Source organism: Dasypus novemcinctus, chromosome 3 (assembly GCF_030445035.2).
Source record: "Dasypus novemcinctus isolate mDasNov1 chromosome 3, mDasNov1.1.hap2, whole genome shotgun sequence".
Lineage (NCBI taxonomy): Eukaryota > Metazoa > Chordata > Mammalia > Cingulata > Dasypodidae > Dasypus > Dasypus novemcinctus.
The window spans coordinates 109,731,769-109,747,483 of NC_080675.1; the positions used below are offsets into that span (position 1 = coordinate 109,731,769).

The 15,715-nt window shown below is 38.3% G+C and overlaps 1 pseudogene; it reads right to left on the bottom strand.

The window, feature by feature from the left end:
- Window positions 1-1,269: 1,269 nt before the first annotated feature.
- LOC111766219 (U1 spliceosomal RNA) lies at window positions 1,270-1,415 on the bottom strand (annotated as a pseudogene).
- Between the last annotated feature and the right edge of the window lie 14,300 nt (window positions 1,416-15,715).

The window sequence follows — 15,715 nt, forward strand, 5'->3', positions numbered from 1 at the left end:
AGTCTGCCTGTTTATTTCTCAGATTATTTTTCTGTCTCTCCCCTATGGGTTCCCAAGGTGCCTGCCCCTATGTTCCTTCCTATTCATCCTTCCCACATGTGGCAATTTCCCAGATACCTCCATGCCTTTCCCCAGAATTCTCTTCTTCTCCCTTTCCCCTTGGCACATATCTATCCATCCTTGAAGACTGGCCTCCTCTGTAGCCTTTCTGATCCTTGCCTCCAGGTGCAATTATGTGTGTTCTCCTTCACATCCGTATAGCATTTAAACTAGAACAATGTGACATTCTCACTACTGCCTTGTCTCTACCTACCACCAGACTTTGAAATACTAAAGACTTTACCTTAATTATCATATATGTACTACATGCTCAAGAAATGCATGTGAATGAGTGTGGGAGTGAAGAAACTGTGTCCACTAACTGGTTTGAAAAGAACTTTTCTTTTTAAAATTCCAGCACTATATTTTTAAAAATCCTAGCTATATAACACCATGAGTTCCTGTAAATCCCATCTATACCCCACTCCATTTCCCTTATTATTAATATCTTCCATTAGCATGGTATATTTCTCACAAATGAAGAACTGCTATTGATACATAATAACTAAAACCCATAGTTTAATTTAGAGTTCACTTTGTGTTGTATAGTTCTGTGATTTCTGTGAATTTTGACAAATGCCCACTGCTGTGTATTCCCCCATTCCAGTACTATATAGGATAGTTTCACTGCCGTAAACATATCCTGTGCTCCACATATTCCTTCCTCCCTAATGGCTGGACCCCTGAAAACCACTACTGGCTCTGTAGTTTTCTTTTTCCAGAATGTCATATAGTTGGAATCAAAAAGTTATGTAGGGGTAAGGTGGCTGTGGCTCAATCAGTTGGGCTCTAGTCTACCATATGGGAAGCCCTGGGTTCACGTCCTGGGGCCTCCTTGTGAAGGCAGGCTTGTCCGCATGCCGCGGAAAGTCAGCTACCTGCCAGCGCCACAGAGTGCCACCTGGCCTGCAAGCACTGCAGAGAGCCCACTCAGCAAGGTGACTCAACAGAAAAGGGAGATAAGGAAAAAAAATGCAGAAGAACATGCAGAGAATGGACACAGAGAGCAGACAGCAAACAAGCCACAAAGGCGGGGGAGGGGAGAGATAAATTTTTTAAAAAAGGTTATGTAGCATTTTCAGGTTGACGTCTTTTACTTAGCAATATATATTTCAGGTTCCTCCACATCTTTTCATACTTGGTAGCTCATTTCCTTTTATTTTTTTCTTTCAGGAGAGAGCGCGGATGTAGTCCTCCACTACCACAAATTATGCAGCCAAGTTTTGCAAGGGTCAACACATTTGGAGTGCAGTGAATAAGGCTTACCCTAGGAACACACCTTTGTGATCATGTTATCTCCCCTGCCAGGTAAGAATAGCTTATTTCTTTTCATCACGGAACAGTATACCATTGTATGGATGTACCACTGCTTGTTTATCCATTCACCTCTTGAAGGGCACCTTGGTTGTTTTGAATCATAGGCAATTATGAATAAAGCTGTTAAACATCATATGTAAGTTTTTGTGTGGACACCAGTTTTCAGCTCATTTGGGTAAATAGCTAGGAATGCAATTGCTGGATCATATGGGAAGCCTATATGAAGCTTTGTAAGAAACTGCCAAATGTTTTTCTAAAGTGGCTATGCCATTTTGCATCCCCACCAGCAGTGAGTGAGAATTCCTGTTGCTGTACATCCTCACCAGCATTTGTTATTGTCAGTGTTTTGGATTTTTGCCATTCTAATAGATGTGTAGTAATACTATAGTGTTATTTTAATGTGCTATTCCCTAATGACATATGATATTGAATGTCTTTTTATATGCTTATTTGTTGTCTGTATATCATCTTTGGTGAGAGATGGCTATTTAGATCTTTTGCTTATTTCTTCATTGAGTTCTTTGCTTTCTTTTTTAAGATTTATTTTTTATTTATTTCTCTCCTCTTCCCCACCCCCCCACCCAGTTGTCTGCTCTCTGTGTTCATTTGTTGTGTATTCTTCTATGACCACTTCTATCCTTATCAGCGGCACTGCGAATCTGTGTTTCTTTTTGTTGCATCATCTTGTTGGTCAGTTCTCCATGTATGTGGCACCATTCTCGGGCAGGCTGCACTTTCTTTCACATTTGGAGGCTCTCCTTACGGGGCACACTCCTTGAGTGTGGGGCTCCCCTACACGGGGGACACCCCTGCATGGCACGGCACTCCTTCAATACATCAGCACTGTGCATGGGCCAGCTCCACACGGGTCAAGGAGGCCTGGGGTTTGAACCATTGATCTCCCATGTGATAGGTGGATGCCCTATCCATTGGGCCAAGTCTGCTTCCCTCTTTGCTTTCTTTTTGTGGAATTTTAAGCATTCTTTGTGTATTTTGGATACTAGTCCTTTATCAGATAGCTGTTTTGCAAACATTTTCTCCCAGTCTGTGACTTGCATTTTCGTTCTCTTAGCAGTATCCTTTGTAAAGTAGGAGTTTTAAATTTTAATGAACTACAATTTATCACTTTTTTTCTTTATTGGACCATACTTTTAGTGTTGTATATACAAAACTGTTGCTAAATCCAGGGTCAAGTAAGTTTTCACTTGTGTTATCATCTACAAGTTTTGTAGTTTTGTGTTTTACATTTAGGCCTGAGTTAAATTTGTGATAGGTACAAGGTCTGTGCCTATATATATTTTTAATTTTTTTTTGCATGTGAATACCCAGTTGACATTATGCACCTTTGCTCTTTTTTGCTGTAATTTCTGCTTCAAATCCAACACTTTAACTCAGTTGTTGAAGAATTTGGAGTCAGAGTTTTTCATAACTACATCAGAGCACAAGTGTATTGAACATTTAGTGACAAAGCTTTTCTCTTATAAGAGCAAAGTGTCTACTTTTTTTGTCTTTTGAAGAAAGTTTGGAAAATACCATGTTGACGTTTGTAGAAAGAAGCCCTGAGATTGTCATCTGGGAGGCACTCCTTTTTGAAAAGACATTCATTGGCTTGCTTCTCCCACCAAAATACACTCCCACTACAAATTTCTATTTATTGCAGTAAACAATGTTCAAACGATGATATCACTGAGAGTGTTAGAGATGGAGAAAACACCAACCTTCTGCCATGACCATATAATCGTCATCCAGTAGCTCGTTTTAGGAAAGGAAGATGCTACAGTGAGTGCTTTGCTTAGGACTAAATATATTAATGCATGCAGTTAAATCCCTTCCTCTGGTCTGTTCTCTGGGAATCTGGAAACTAGTGTCCCCTATAGCATTATTATAACTCCAAAACTGGGAGAAAATTGTTTGAAGTATTAAAGATCTAGAAAGTGCTTTGTTTGCAGGTTGGTCATAATAACAAACGTCTTCAAGAAGGACTAGGAAATTTTGTAGCCAAAACCATACCATTTGGAGCCTTGTGACATGACATGGACCTGGCAGAGAAATGACTAAGTCAAGGTTGTCCTCCTCTGAGTCAGTTCTCTCCACAACCCTTCGATCTATTATATATAGGCATGGGAGTATAGAATTTGATTCTCTTTGTGCCTCAAGAAAAAAACAAATTAAAATTAGAAAAGGGTTCCTAGCTGAGCAGAAAAAAAGTAGAAATGAAAGAAAGGAAACAACATCCATAGTTGGGTTGTTCCCATGTGAGAACAAGGGTGGAGACAAGCAAAAGAAGGAATTGCTTTTTTCCTTGTTTCTCTCTCAGCCTAAAAATTGTCAGAAAACAATCTTCTCTGTTTGGTGCCAGCTTCTGCCTTTCTGTTTGTTTTGTTTCATGGCTTCCTCCTTTTTAGCTGCTTGTGCCCCTTTTCCTAAATACCTCCCACCCACTCACGCCAGGCTCTTCCTGATGCCTTCATTTCTATAAACCTGGTCATCAGCTTTATCTCTGGTCAGACGACTCTTCCCCAGAATGGGATGCACACTCAGCTCCCTACAAGTTATCCAAGCATCTGCTACAAGGAATGTTACCTAGTTTGAAAGGACAAAATAAAAACCACTTGGCCCAGTGTTGGATTCTGAAGCAAATAGCTGGGCTGAGTGACTCAAAGAGTTTGCATTTTCTGAATTTTGTTTTCATAACAAAAACTTAATTTGAGCCACCTGAACTTAGCTGACTTCAGTTTGTTGTTAGGAAGGCTTATGGGGCTTAAGCAATGACAAAGAGCTCATCTGTGTTTACTCAGATGAGAGATGCATGAACCCTGGAAGATCCTGTCCCAGGACATCCATAAGGAGGACTAAGAGGAAATCTTACCATTACTGAGCACCTGCAAACCCAGGTACTTAAATGAGAGACCCACTATGTGGCACTAAGGTACCCGACATTCCTATTTGATTGAGGAGTATTGCATTTCATGTTCTTTTATTCATTTAAAAATGTCTCAGATTTATCTTCTTCATTTCCCCAGTCTCTGCCAGCATAGGAATACCTCATTGCTTCCCAATGTTTAGCAATTTTGAATCACGGAATAGACATTTAATGCATTAATGAACTATTGATTTTAAGTGAGGTTTAAATATCAGTATGTTATACTTATAAAAACAAAGTATTAAAAAATGTGTCATAAAATTGTTTTGTTTTATAATCTTTTACTGAGGCACTTTTGTCTAGCTCAAGGATATGTATACCTTGAGTCCTTGATCTTGCTGATGCCCTCACAGGAGTCTTAGGGGATGATTTCACCCTGGACGGTTCAGAGCCCCCTTCAGACCATAAAGTGGCAAGGACATCACTCTTCAATGCTGCAGGGTAGGGTGATTCATCTGGGAGATAGTGGCAATATATTCGAACATGTTCTTTGCTTCTGTTTGCTTAGGAAGCTTCAATATCAGTTGCAGGATTTGGATATGAATGTCCAGTTGTGTTACCACTTTTGTTTTCTGAAGACTGAAGGAAATCTTCAGGAGGCGGAAGTTCAGAGTATGGACAATCAAATCCTTCCCCTCACAATCAGCCTTCCAAAGAAATCTAACTACTTATTTTCAGTCTTAAAAATCCTGATCCTGGTCCATGAATGGTAGATTTAAATGGTTAAAGATACTGATTATATTACTGGGATATGCTATTTGTACAGGATCCTTGGAAACACAGTATTTTTCTTCATTGGCATTATGGTCAAGAGCAATATTTTATGTCATTCCTCACTTAAAAAATCTATATGGGTATCTTTCTCCTCAACAGCAGAGTATTTAAGTGTGGAAAAAGCAGGGTTTATATTTGACATTAATTTCTTTGTACAGTGTTCTCAAAATAAGTACATTTGGTGGCTGAAAGTTGATAGTATTGAATATTTTCACTGTTTCCGGCAACATTAAATGAAGATTAGGAGATTTATATTTAGGCCAGCAATTTTTCTCTGTGAATAGATAACATGCAAGTGTCATTCAAGAGCTAGCTCTCTTATTCAAGTGGCTACATCATTTCTTGCCTTATATAGATAGCTCCTGTTGTCCCCTTGCTTATCACAAACAAAGTATATCATTGTACAAAAGTCAGTTAAGTAAAAAGCAGTTGTAATGTGGTGGCCAAGTTTTTCAATGATTAAAAATATAAAAGTTTGTCAAATAACTTCTTCACATGAGACTCTTATACATGTTAAAAGCAGATTCATACTCATTGTCAGTATTTTGATAATAATTGCAATCTACACCAGGAATTAATAATTGCTCTTCCACTTTAATGTCATGGATTTTAGGCAACATCTAATAGAGTCATTTGAAAAAGTCATTTTGTCAGTAGCACTTCTAATTTAGCTCTGAACATAGTAATAGCCATTATCTTTGTGGCTAGCTTTATATTTTTCCTATCAACAGTTTGAGTTCTATTTATTTTGCTATTAGGTGTACAACTATGAATAGCATTTGAGTTTTCTTCTGTTCTATGCTTTTTGCAACTAAATTAAGCAACTTTGAAATTGGAGATGTTTATTTTGTATTTTTTCTTGAAAGAACTCCATTGATTCAATAGAGAAGGTGTTCTTTATTTGAAAAATCTTATAAAACATGTAATGGCTTCATGTTCACTGTAATGGCTTCATGTTTATTGTTTGACTAAGACTCATGGCGATAAATGCATATGGGAAAATGGATTACCAGTCCACTAAAATTAAGTGTCTGAAAGTTAATTATCAGTTTTCCTCCTCACACTTTTCTTATTTGGCTGCTTGTGCCAACTCATCACCCTCATAGCTTAATTTGAGCAACAGCTTCATTCTTCTATTTATAAAGTCCTATTTACTATTTTATTTTAAAAAGTAATTCTGAATTATAATATGTTAGTTTTCATCACTATCTTTATACTTTGATGAACCATGTTTAAATCATTAGTCAATTTATTTTGTGTGTGAATTGAGGATATAACAATATAATAGTGATTTAAAAACACACCTACTGGAAAACGGATGTGGCTCAACCAATTGGGCTCCCATCTACCATATAGGAGGTCCAGGGTTCGATGCCAAGGGCCTCCTGGTGAGGGCATGCTGGCCCATGTGGCAAGCTGGCCCACGCAGAGTGCCAGCCCATACTGGAACGCTGCCCCATGCAGGAGTGCCCCCCCTGTGTGAGAATGCTGCCCAGCATGGGAAAGCTACCCCACACAGGAGTGCCATCCAATGCTGAGAGCTGGCACAGCAAGATGATGCAACAAGAGACACAGAGGAGAGAAAATAAGAAGACATAGCAGAACCAGGAGCTGAGGTGGCGTAAGAGTGTAATTGCCTCTCTCCTATTCTGGAAGGTCCCAGGATCGGTTCATGGAGTCACCTAATGAGAATACAAGCAGACACAGAACAACACATAGCAAGTGGACACAGAGCAGACAACAGGGGGAGTGGCGGGGGTGGGGGAGGAGAAACAAAAAATAAATCTTATAAAAAAACAAAACACACCCACAAAAACAATGTGTGTCTACAAAATGAATTACACACATATGTTCATAGAGACTTTATTTGAAATAGCCACTGGAAATAACGTCAATGTCCGTCAATGGGCTAACAGATAAGTAAACAAAATAAATAAGCAATAAAATGGAATACTACTCAGTGAAAAAAAAAAGAATTAACTACTAATACACACAACATGACTGGAACAAAAAATCATTATGCTGAAAGAAGCTAGCCTAAAATGAATACATTCTGTATGATTCCTTTACATGAAATTCTCGAAAATGTGAAGTAACATAGAGACAGAAGGCAGGTCAGTGTTGCTGGGTCTGAGAAAAAAGGAGATGAATTGCAAAGGAATATGCGTATATTATTAAGGTGATAAAAGGGGGCATAAAAACAAGATTTTGACAAGATAATATGTGTAGAGATGTTTCTTTGCAGTCTTTCAGTTAAGCGGAATTGTGTATGTTTGTGTGTGTGTATGTGTTCAGATAGAAAGTTGTCCACAAAGTTTCTATAACTTTATTTTATATCTATAGTTTCCTTTCCTTTCAAGGATCATTATAAAATTTGAGTTTCATTGCTCCAGAGTAGCATTTCCTGACACATTACTTGATACAAAGAATAAATTCACTGTACAAAATGTTGTCAAAGGATAAAATTTAAGGCAGGCAAGCAAAATTTTGATAAAAAGATCCTTTATTTACTATATAAAACCTTATGAAAAAGGTTTGTGGCTCTTTAATACTGCCACTTGGTAAATTTTGTTTTTCTTGGGAAGAATAGCATTTGTAAATAGTGATGCTGATTCTTAAGTAAGGTGGTGAAAAGTTCTGTGTATCCTTCCAAGAAGATAAAGTTCAATGTATTTTAATCAGGGAAGAGAATATGAAATATCTGAAAAATGTCTGTAAAAAGTATTTCTTTGTCCAGAAAGTAGGTGTGGTTTTTTGCTCTCTGACATTTCTGTTGGAGACTAGAGAAGGGCTTCCCCTCTGCATCAGTCAGTACAAGCTTAGTTATTCTGCAATAATAAATAACTCCCAAATCTTCGTGGTTTAAAACAACTACTGTTTATTTCTCACTCAGCATATATGTTCACTAAATATTGGCTGGTAGAGGGTGGGGATCTGTTCTGGATTATTCTCACTAAGGGAACCAGGATGAAGAACGCTCCTAAGGGCTACCACTGATGAAACAGAAAAAAGGGAAAGTGGCGGCAAATCATGAGCTCATTCTTAATGTTTTCACCCAGAAGTGACCCAGATTGCCTTCACTCATATTTTATTGGCCAAATTAAGTAAAATGGTAACCCTGACTACAAGGGAGCAGGGAAGTGTAATTCAAGCATATGATTGGATGAAGGAAAATGAAATATTTGTGAATGGCACTAATTAATCCTTTTTTTAAAAACATTTCACTTATAATTTATTTGGAAATGAGCTGCAAGAAAAATCAGATATCAGTAGCAAGAGATTCTTTCCCTTTATTAACATGTTTTCCTTTCCCCCCATTTAATTAACATGGTTGTGTAAAAACAGATCTTCTAATTGGCTCAATTGATATCCATTTCAGCCTACAATATTTTTGTCTTCACCATTTCTTTCATTCTTTCTCATTCTTTTGTACTCCTTTTTTCTTGTTCCCTATTCCTCTACTGAGTTTTATATTTTGTGTTAACAATGTTAAAACTGTGAAAATATTGATAATCCTGAACTTCCCATTTCTATTTGTAAAAATATCCTCATTCTCTTCTCTTCTCTTCTCAAACTTAACTTTGTTCTGCTGAAACATTGTACCCTGGACCTATTTTTGATGGCCGAGTTTTGGAACTCAGTTTGTGAAGTTTGACTATAAATGACTACACTTCATTTGGCTAAATGGAAACCATCCTCTGTTTGATGCCAAGGATATTGTCTTCAGAGTCAAATGTTTGACTAATCTGAAATACAAATACACAGTGTTATATTTTTTCTTAATGATAATTATTCCCAGTTCCTATAGTCCTATAAAAAAGAGTACTGGGAGCAAAACTTTTACCTAATTTCTCAAATTTCCAATTGTTGGATAAAGTTGCTCAACATTTTTATTCTCCTAATGATAATTCAACTTAAATATCATCAGCATCTACTATTAGAATTATTCAATGTACGTTTACTACTGTTTTTTTTTCTTCTTTTGTGAACTACATTCGTTACCCAAATTTCATGTTTCAACTCCCTACTCTACTCAGTATGTACTCCCTTTGTGAGCTTATATACTCTCATCGTTTTAACCATCACCTTTATACTTCTCTCTCCAAGAGAAATTTAGAACTAGAATAAATTCATTTTCAGTTTTTTTACCTCTAAAACCGAGTATGTCATTTTCCCTTCTACTCCCAAATTCTAGTACAACTACCAAAAAACTCCAGTCAATGAGACCATCATTCTCAAAATCACAAAAGCTTTATAGGTCATCTTTGTTTTACCCAACTCTTTATTATTCATGATCAGAGAATAAAAATATATTGTTCAGAAAGAAAGAAAAGAAATGATAAAGAAGACAACTAATTAATCCTTTTACCTCAGTGTCCTAAATGAAGTAAAACTGTTAGACTCTCCATTAAATTGTTTACATGTGAGATAGGAGAGTTTAAATTTGGTAACAACTTGAACCTCCATTTCCACCTTGAGGAAAGTAATGAAAGGGGCCAAAACACTTCTCCTTATAAAGAATTCCCCAGAACATGACCTCAAAGCTTGGCTGTGGACTGCCCTCAAATTCCACTGTGCCTGCCCAAAGACCACATATGTGATGGTGCCTTTGTACTGCAGGAATCACACCTAAAAACTAGGATTTATTCATTTTGTAAAAATAAATGAGAGAAAGTAAATGTAGTATCTGATAAGATAATTGGTACTTTTTTTTTTTTAAAAAGATTTATTTATTTATTTAATTCTCCCCCGGTTGTCTGTTCTCTGTGTCTATTTGCTGTGTCTTGTTTCTTTGTCCACTTCTGTTGTCGTTAGCAGCACGGGAAGTGGGCGCCATTCCTGGGCAGGCTGCACTTTCTTTCGTGCTGGGCGGCTCTCCTTACAGGTGCACTCCTTGCACGTGGGGCTCCCCTACGCAGGGAGGGGACACCTCTGCGTGGCTCGGCACTCCTTGCGCGCATCAGCACTGCGCATGGGCCAGCTCCACACGGGTCAAGGAGGCCCGGGGTTTGAACCGCGGACCTCCCATGTGGTAGACGGACGCCCTAACCACTGGGCCAAGTCCGTTTCCCAGATAATTGGTACTTGGTAAATATTTGTTTCCATCTCCCCTTTCTCTACCTATCAACAGTCTTTTAAAAGATAACTTATCCCTGAAACAATGTAGCTAAACTTGATGTAAATTTCTCCTTTTTTCCTTTTTTGGCTTAATATCATTTATTCAGTATGAAATCTTTTTTTTTCCTTCAACAAATATTTATTTTTCATCTTTATTTTTTTAATGTTACATTCAAGAAATATGACGTCCCCATATACCCCCATCCCGTTCACCCCACTCCTCCCCCCATAACAACAACCTCCTCCATCATCATGAGACATTCATTGCATTTGGTGAATACATCTCTGAGCACCACTGCACCTCACGGTCAATGACCCACACTAAAACCCACTCTCTCCCACAGTCCACCCAGTGGGCCATGGGAGGACATACAATGTCCAGTAACTGTCCCCACAGCACCACTCAGGACAACTCCAACCCCCGAAAATGCCCCCACATCACATATCTTCCTCCCACTCCCAACCCCTAGCAGCCACCATGGCCACTTTCTCCACACCAATGCCACATTTTCTTCAATTACTAATCACAGTAGTTCATGAATAGAATATCAGTAAGTCCACTCTAATCCATACTCTATTCCTCCATCCTGTGGACCCAAGAATGGTTGTGTCCACTCCACCTCTATATCAAGAGGGGGCTTAGATTCCACATGGATGCTGGATGCAATTCTCCTGCTTTCAGTTGTAGGCACTCTTGGCTACCTGGTGTGGTGGTTGACTTTCTTTACCTCCATGTTAGCTGAGTGGGGTAAGTCCAATAAACCAGAGTGCATGAGTTGCAAGTCTGTTGAGGCTCAGGGCCTGGCTATCACATGGTCAGTACAGAGATTCAGGTATACACTAAACCCCAGCACCAACTACAAATCCTGTAAAACAGGATTTTACAGGATTTAACAGGAGAGGCTTGTGGACAAAGATTACATCTGAATCTAGCTCCACCACACAGAAACACAAACTCCAAAGTAGGGCCAACTGACATGGCACTGAACTCCATCTGCCATGACCATAGAACCTGTGGGTCTCTGTAGTACTCAGAAGAACCAATACCTGGGGTTGATTCTACTTTATCTGTCTCTGGGACTCTGCTGAGGTGTGCATAAGGGCGACCTCTCTGAAAATCTCCCGGCTCTTTCTGGAGACTCATAGCCATATAAACTCATTTGTCCTTTCCATTTCCCCCTTTTATTCAGGTCAAAAAGCATTTTTAACTCCTGGTATTATATGTAGACTGAAATATTCTGCTGGTCCGAGTTGACCCTTTTATTCAAGGTCATTTTCTAGTTACATCATCAGCTGGTACTTGGTAGTAATCCCTCAGCACCAGGGAAGCTCATTCCCGGGAGTCATGTCCCACACTGGGGGGAAGGCAAAACATTTATATGCTGAGTTTGGCTTCGAGACTGGCCACATTTGAGCAACACGGAGGCTCTTAGGAGGTAACTCTTAAGCACCCTACAGCTCTAGGCCTTGTTCTTATTTCAGGTGCACAGGCTCACAAGCATAGTCATTAGTATCAAGGGCTCATTGTTGGACCTTCCTTCTTTTTTGGTCTTTGCTGTTGCACTTGGGGGATTGTTGCTGTTCCTTTAGGGACTATGATAGAGCCCCGCTGGCTAGGAACTCAGCACTCCCTCAGTTGTTGTTTTTAATTGTAACCACTATGAAAATATCTGAACATTTTTATGTACCCTAGATATATGCCCTGGAGAACTCCCTGCCAACCATGTGTCCCCTGTCAATAACATCCCACATCAGTATTCCTCCCCTGACATTGTTGAGCCTCTCTGTGATCCAAAACTTCTTGAAAAATGAAGCCCAATATATTGCCAGGTTCCATTAATAGTAAAATGGTATATAGTGATGAGTTTAAAGGTTAGATATATAATACATATTAATATAGAAAAAATAAGGTAAAAATAAATTGGGGTATCAAAAAATTAAAAAATGCAAAGGCTTTGTTTTTGATATTTTGCCTTCCATTACTGCAATATGTGTTGCTCTGTATGCAAATTGGCAAGGAAACTTCTTCCGTCTTTTCCTCAGTGTCTACATCCTTTCTTTTATTTTTTTCCCCCTAATTATTAAGCTTATCTTCACAAAAGTTTTAGATCACAGTAATTCATATATACAATATACAGTACTCCCACATATCCAATGTAAAACCCTTTTCCCTTCCATAGCAATAATCTTTTTACATATTCATACTATATTTACTGAAACCGATATACAGATATTGAGACAATAGCTTTCAAACAAGGTAACATTTGGGTTTACATTGTGGTTTATATTTTAGACTATACAATTTTCTAAATTTTTAGTTATCTTATGTTTTACATTATGATTTACACTTTAGCCTATCAGCCCCTATACATTTTTGATGTAATTTATCATTTCCTATATCCATCCTTGAGTAATCTTGTGGAACACTTCTATTACCTACACTTTTACATTGATTCCATCTATTCAATACCTCTTTCCTCCTCTCCTCAGGACCCACAGTGACGGTCAATCTTCATTGCTTGAAGGACCATGTTCAGAGATACTTGCAACAATGCTGAGGGCTTGACATGCTCAACTGTCCTAATGCATTGGGAGCCACCATTTCTCTCAAGAGATACAATTCCCTCTATTTGAGAGCATCAGTCCTCCCCAGGATGTGGATATACCTTCACTCTTATTATATGGATCTCTATCCAATGATATAACCCACTATGGCAAAATGAGCACTCACACACTCCCTAGAAGGCTGTCCTGTGTCAGATTATCCCCTTTAAGCATCTTAAACAGGTAACCTTCCTTATTATATTTTTGAAAAGGTTTTCTCAGCATTATACTCTCAACCAAATACCTGACAATCTCCTATGTTCGTATGTTGCCCCACCCTCCCCCCAATTTCTTGGGCAATATTACCCATCCTCCCATCCCTAGCCCCCCTCAAGCCTACAAAGCCCCACCCAAAGGTAACCCTATGCCCCCATTTTATCCCTTGTACAAATACTTACCTCCAGCTTATCATAGACTTCACCCATGTAGGTGTCAGCTTACATCCTTCCTCTTTGCCCCCCAATTTCCTTTAAACCTATCATCCAGTCTCTAGCTCTCTGAGGCAGTTTGGTTTACTTATTTCATATCATCGAGGTCATGTAGTATTTGTCCTTTAATGCTTGGTTGATTCACTCAATATAAGGTTCTCAAGATTCATCCATGTTATCACATGTATTTGTATTCATTCATAAAGCTGAGTAGTATTCCATTGTAAGTATATACCACATTTTATTTATCCATTCATCTGTTGATAGGCATTTGGGTTGATTCCAATTTTTGGCAATAGTGAGCAATGCTGCTATGAACATTGGTGTGAATATATCAGTTTGTGTCCTTGTTTTCAGTTCTACTGGGTATATACCCAGCAGTGGAATTGCTGGGTCACATGGCAAATCTATAGCTAGTTTTTTGAGAAACTGCCAAACTGTCCTACAGAATGGTGGATCCTTCTGCATTCCCACCAGCAGTGGATGAGTGTTCCCATTCCTCCACATCCTCTCCAGCACTTTTAGTCTTCTGTTTTTTTCATAGCTGCCAGTCTTATGGGAGTAAGATGGTATCTCATTGTAGTTTTGATTTGCATTTCCCTAATAGCTAGAGATTTGGAGCAATTTTTATGTGCTTTTTAACCATTTATATTTCTTCTTTGGAGAAGTGTCTGTTTAAATCCTTTTCCCATTTTTCAAATGGGTTGTTTGTCTTGTTATATTCAAGATATAGGAGTTCTTTGTATATGCAGGTTATAAGTCTCCTATCAGATATATGGTTACCAAATATTTCTCCCATTGTGTAGGCTCTCTTTTCACTTTCTTGACCAACTCCTTTGAGGGTCAAAAGACTTTAATTTTGAGGAAGTCCCATTTATCTATTTGTTCTTTTGCTGCCCATGCTTTTGGTGTGAAGTTTATGAAGCCATTTCCTATTACAAGGTCTCGTAGATAATTCCCTACACTGCTTTCCAAAGTCTTTATGGTCTTGGCTCTTCTATTTAGGTCTTTGATCCATCTTGAGTTGATTTTTGTATAACGTGTGAGATGGTAATCCTGTTTCATTCTTTTACATATGGATACCCAGTTCTCCAGGCACCATTTGTTGTTGTTCAAGGAATTACTTATATTAGCCATATTTTCTTTGGATTTGTGTTTGTCATATTCTGTTTGATTTTCTTTATCTGTTTTTGTCTTTTTTGTTGCTCTTACACTCTCCTCCAACTCTGCCTCTCCTGTTTTTTTCTTTCTTCCTGCAGAACTCCCTTTAGTATTTCTTGAAGGGCAGGGTTCTTGTTAGCATACTCTTTTAGTTTCTGTTTATCTGTGAATAGTTTGAACTCTCCATCATTTTTGGATGCTAGCTTAGCTGGGTAGAGTATTCTTGGTTAGAAATTTTTTCTTTTAGTACCTTGACTATATCATACCACTGCCTTCTTGCCTCCATGTTTTCAGATGAGAAATCAGCACTTAATCTTATGAAGTCTCCCTTGTCTGTGATGGTTCTCTTTTCTCTTGCTGCTTTTAGAATCTTCTCTTTGTCTTGAGCATTGGATAATTTGACAAGTATATGTCTTGGGGTATTCCTGTTGGGATTTATGATGTTTGTGGTGCATTGTGCTTCCTTGACATGTACATCCATCTCCCTCAATAGATTTGGGAAGTTTTCAGCCATTATTTCCTCCAACACCCCTTCTGTCCCCTTTCCCTTCTATTCTCCTTCTGGGATGCCTATAATACATATGTTTGTGCATTTTGCATTGTCATTCAGGTCCCTACGTCCCAGCTGGATTTTTTCTATCTTTTTATTGATCAGTTCTACCATCTGTTTGATTTCAGATGTACTGTCTTCCACGTCACTAATTCTCCCCTCTGCCTCTTCTAATTTGCTGCTATTTGCTGAGAGTGTATTTTTGATTTCTTGAACTGTGGTGTTCATCAGCATCATACCTGTTATCTTTTTGTGTATGACTGCAATTTCTTCTGTATTCTCTCCAAGTGTTTTCTGCATATTGTTAATCCCTTCCTTTACGTCATTAAGTTGGTCTCTAATATATGTTTTGAGATCTTTAATTACTTTTCCGATGTTCTGCTCCTCTTCCTGGTTTTTAGTTTGTTCATTGGATTCGGCCATGTTTTCCTGATTATTGGTTTGGTTTGTAGTTTTTTTTGCTGTCTGGTCATCTTTTTATCTTGAAAGGTTTAATCAGTTCCTTAGCTTCTTTGTCTAGTCTTGGGGATTAATTAGTTGTTGTTCATGCATAAGTGTTATGTCTTCTCTTTGTTACTTTGTTCTTCTTACTCTGTTTTCTTGTTGCTGGCTAAGTTCACTTTGAAGGAAAATATTAGGGCTAGGGAAAGCAAAATGAGTAAGAAAAGAAAATGTATAAAGTAGTATTGGTAATAAATGTTAACAGAGCAACAATGTGAGATCTAGGAGATTGGATATTAG